Raw genomic sequence first — 5381 nt, forward strand, 5'->3', positions numbered from 1 at the left:
CTTTCTCAACCGTGTGAATTTTTTTCAAAGTATTGGTTCTTAATTTAGTTAGCTGTATTCCAATATACTTATCTACAAATTTAGTTGGGAATCCATTGTGGTACAGGGTTTTCCTCAGAAACTGAAGCTCATTATGTAGAGAAAAATATGAGGAGCATAAATTATAGGCCCTAGTCACCAGAGTTAGGATTAAATTACGTTTATATTGGAGGGGAACGTTTGAATTAAATTTAGTAGTTAATCCTGTATATGTACATCTGACCAGCTTAATTGAACGCACTAACGTAAATTCCCTTGCTAGAACTAAATTTATACACCAAAAAAAATTAAAGAAAATTGGTTTTGTAGATCCCCAAGGTATATCTCCCGACAGAGTAATTTTTAATTTTTCGTCGAGAAGTCTCTGCAGTGTGGAAAAATCCCTTTTATCTAGGGGGTTGAAATTTTCTTTCCCCCCCAGGAAGAGTAGTTTTTTATCCCACTTTCTCCCTTTTGAGAAGCTTTTTAAAATCTTGTCAAACCATGCCTTTTTTCCCAACAAGGGTAGAACCTTCGATTATTTTAAAAGTAGTTTAAAGCATCTGGCTTTTTCTAGTTTTTATAATTATAAAGCTCGGAGTTCTTTCACAAAGGAAGAATATGCTGCCCTCAAGGATTTGAAATCTGACAACTCTTTAATCATTTTAAGACCTGACAAGGGTAATGGAGTAGTGTTACTGAATAGGACAGACTATAACTCTAAGATGCTTGATATACTTAGTGATTCTTCAAAATTTTGTAGGGTGACTGGGGATATATTTCAGCTTATATTGAGGAGTGAAGATAAAATTAACAATTTTCTTAGAAACTTGAAATCTAAACATGCAATTGAGGAAACTACTTATTCGGAATTATTTGTATCAGGTTCAAAACCAGGTGTCTTGTATGGTTTGCCTAAGGTTCATAAGGAGGACTGCCCACTTCGTCCTATACTATCTGCCCTAAACACTGTCAATTATAATCTTGCTAAGTATCTTGTTCCATTGCTGTCTCCGATAACTTTTAATGATTACACTGTGAAAGATTCTTTTTCTTTTGCTAAAGAAATTTGTGAACTTAAATTTAACGATTGTTTCATGGCTTCATTTGATGTAAAATCCCTATTCACAAATATCCCCCTTGATGAAACTGTGGATATCTGCCGTGATACTTTGTTTAATGAAACTAACAACATTGGAGGGTTAAATAAAGACCAATTTCATAGACTGCTCTCATTGTCAGTGCAAGACTGTTACTTTACTTTTAATGGTTCTTACTTTAAACAAGTCGACGGAGTGGCTATGGGAAATCCTCTTGGACCCAGCCTTGCTAATGCTTTTTTAGCTTATCACGAATCTATATGGTTAAAGGATTGTCCCACCCATTTTAAGCCACTCTATTTCAAACGCTACGTGGATGACACGTTTGCCATTTTTAGGTCCCCGTCTCATGTGCCCTTGTTTTTGGATTATTTAAATTCTAAACATAAAAAAATACAGTTTACCTGTGAAACGGAGCAAAATAATAAACTTCCCTTTTTAGATATTTGCATAGAGAGAACAGAAGGAACTTTTACAACGTCAGTATACAGGAAACCTACATATACAGGATTAACTACTAAATTTAATTCAAACGTTCCCCTCCAATATAAACGTAATTTAATCCTAACTCTGGTGACTAGGGCCTATAATTTATGCTCCTCATATTTTTCTCTACATAATGAGCTTCAGTTTCTGAGGAAAACCCTGTACCACAATGGATTCCCAACTAAATTTGTAGATAAGTATATTGGAATACAGCTAACTAAATTAAGAACCAATACTTTGAAAAAAATTCACACGGTTGAGAAAGCTAAAGTTTATTTTTCAGTACAGTATTTAGGTCCAAAATCAAATTTTTTACGTAACAGGATAATCAAACTAATGCACGACTTTTATCCGCAGATATCGTTGAGGGTGGTGTTTAAATCTCCCCAAATCCTGTCTCAGTGTTTTATGTTCAAAGACCGTGTCCCGGATGCCCTGCAGTCCTCGGTGGTGTATCGATTTCAGTGTGGGTGCTGTAATGCATCCTATATTGGTCAAACTAAGCGCCATCTAGCTACCAGGATTGCCGAGCATCAGGGAAGGTCTCATAGGACAGGACTCCCAATCTCGAAACCATCATTTTCTGCAGTTCGAAATCATTCAGATTCGGAAAGTCACCCTATAAATAACCAGAACTTTCGAATTTTGTTCACTGCACGAGATGACTTGACTAGACTTATAGCGGAGTCTCTACTAACGGCAGAGCTACGACCATCCCTTGGCTCACACGACTCCTCTACACAGTTGCTCTGTTTTTAGCTGGTAAATTGTTGTATTGTAATTTATTTCATATGACCTGCTCTGTTCCCTGTTATTTTATTCTGTGGAAGATGATAAAATTATATATTGGCTTATTTTCTATTTTTTGTGTGTTTTTATTTTTGTTTTAGGTCTGAAGATGGTTTGTGTTATGAAACCGAAACGTCACCAATAATAAATCATGTACATCATCACTCTGGTTTTGCTGGCCATCATTATATATATATATATATATATATATATATATATATATATATATATATAAAACGGCCATGCCACGTTGAGTACACCGCTTCCCATCCGATCAGCGAAGTTAAGCAACGTTGGGTCTGGTTAGTACTTGGATGGGTGACCGCCTGGGAACACCAGATGCTGTTGGCATCCCTACGTCAAGTGGGGTTGGTGGAGGATTAGTGCCCCTCCCTGTAAAACAATTAACTCTAAGCCCTTGGCCACCCCATTTGGGATACATGGCGTCTGGCAATGGATGGATGGATATATATATATATATATATATAAGTAATCCCTATAGCCTACTATCCGGACGCCCGCTTTCTGGACACCCCACTTACTGGCCATTTTGGTCCAGGGACCTATATTCCCAAAATTGCTCAGAAATCGCAAAACAATTCGAAAAAAAATCTTACATTTTTTCCCCCCGGTAATTTGAAATTGCCGCGCGGCGCTGAGCAGCTGTTACACCATGGCCCCTTCACCCCTTCCTTCCTCCTCCCTCCCCCCCTCCCCTGTCAGGGTTGCCATTTGGTATTTTTCATTACCAAATGTGGGCCAATTTGGTAATGAAAAATTCGTTTGGTAATGATTCAGAATAATGCATTACCAAATGGATTTTTCACATGTATGAGGATACACAGGATGAAGATGGTGGATTGTCTGCTCTCTCTGATTAATCTGCAAGCCTACATAGCGTGAAAATAATCAACATGCAGTTAATTATAAGGAGAGTGATTACATTTATTTCCACTTGTATATATAATTAGTGAAGAATAAATGCTAGCTTTACGAATTTGGTAATGAAGAGTTACATTTAGTAATGAAAAGGGAGGGGTTTGGTAATGTGGCTGTTGCAATCTGGCAACTGTGTTACTGTTTCCCCATCAACAACAGTGACTGCTTAACTTCGATGGCGAGTGATTGTTTATCGTAGTGGATGCCAAACGTACTCGTTTTTTGTGTGAATAAACTGCAATACCTCGCCACTAAAACACACGGGAATTTACAGTGTTGTGCAGTGTTCAGAAATTAGAATTTAGAGTACAAAACATTAACTGTGGAGTGCAAACCTGGCCGTAGAAATTGGCGGTTAAAACTGGCATGGTGCAATCAACATTGTGCAGTGTTAAACAATTATAACTCACAGTGGAAAGAATTACTGTAAGTGCACCACAACACTGGATTACTGTATGTGCTTCAAGAGCATTTTCACCACTGCCAAAGCCTTAAGAAGGTGGCCATAGACGTGCTGTAAGTACCCTGGCCGTGGTACAGTCACTTCTAATTCCTCATTCTTGGGTTCCTTTTCATTTATTTCATGCTTTATGTCATTATTGGTGTGAATAGGGTCTTAAATAGGTGCTATGCATGTCCGGTAGGGAGTTATTTAGGTGGCTTTCAAAGTTAGGCTGGATTAGGGGCCCTGAAGTACCAGTCCAGTAGGCAGGTGACCACTATCCGGACGGGACCACTTTCCAGACATGCCTTTGGCTCTATTACATCGGATAGTGGAGGGATTACTGCATGTATATATATATATATATATATATATATAATACAAGAAAGAAGGAACGAAAGGCCAGGAGCCCGCAAACGTTCCTTCCAAGAAATAAAAAAAAAGAGCCAAATTCAAGATCCGTTCATTTCGAGATGCCTGGACACACTGCGTCTGAAAGGCTGGAGATCATAGGAAGTACGAAATACAGAGGGAAACAGTTCCAGATTTGACCTCTTGCATAAAAGACTGAGAGTAACGTATAACTCTTCCATTGGAGAGTTGGACAGAAGAAAGATGAGAATTTGTTGCTAGACTGGTGATATATATATATATATATATATATATATATATGAAACGATGGCAATACTCTGTTGTAGGGCTGCTGGGGAATATGCAATGATAACACAGTTATCAGCTTATTGACCTCTAGGAAATACGCCAATTCAGTCTATGACTGTGCTTGAAGACGTCTGAGATTAAATAATTTTCCGTCTACACGGAAGTTGATTTTTATTAAATCATCAGGATTCATTTGTCGGTGACTTAATAGGGTGAATGCAGTGAGATAGATGTTGAAAATTACTTGAATCAGGACACATCCCTGCTTTACCCTCACGTTCACGTTGAAGGGTTTGGATTTGCTTCCACCTATGGATACACTATTATCCATGTCATCTGCCTTTAACAAAGATCATAAGAACATATCACAGGTACCTCTTTCCCTCCATAATCCACACTGTGTGTGTCAGGAAGGGCTGACTAAGTCAGATATCTTGTCAGCCTGGATAACCTTATCTTGATTAGTACTTTGCCAGCATTCACTAGGAAGAAATATGCCTCTGCTGTTGTCACCATCTGATCAGTTCCCATTCTTTTTTTTAGAAGGTTTAGATGGTTACATCCGAAGTAAACCATTCATCTGGAATTCGTTCTTGATTCCACATAGTCACTATGAGAGTATCGACACACTGATAGCACAACTGGCCACCCTCTTTGATTAATTCAGCTGGTTTGCTGTCTAGACATTTTTTTTTTTACAGATCGGATGGCCTGAAGAGTTTCAGCAAGTGTAGGTGGAATACTGAGATCAGCCACTTGACGGGTATTTGGGATGTTATCAAGGATATTGTGCTTCCCTGGGGTTCTTTGATTCAGTAAGGTATTGAAGTGTTGTGTTCATCTTTCTAGGATTGCTTGGTTGTCTTTCAGGAGCTGTCCTTCAGCTGATCTTAAATGGGTTATGTTGTGTTTGGTTCGCTCATAGATAGTTTTTATTGACTTGTAGA

At 38.3% G+C, this 5381-nt stretch overlaps 1 non-coding gene across 1 annotated transcript; it reads left to right on the forward strand.

Annotated features, from left to right (window-relative positions):
* The first annotated feature begins 2625 nt into the window (after positions 1–2625).
* Positions 2626–2744, forward strand: LOC145397388 (5S ribosomal RNA). Its single transcript, XR_013896962.1, has one exon. It is a non-coding gene; the product is annotated as a 5S ribosomal RNA (ribosomal RNA).
* The last annotated feature ends 2637 nt before the right edge of the window (positions 2745–5381 follow it).

This window comes from Coenobita brevimanus, chromosome 40, assembly GCF_032717465.1.
Source record: "Coenobita brevimanus isolate Jiangsu-jjx chromosome 40, ASM3271746v2, whole genome shotgun sequence".
Lineage (NCBI taxonomy): Eukaryota > Metazoa > Arthropoda > Malacostraca > Decapoda > Coenobitidae > Coenobita > Coenobita brevimanus.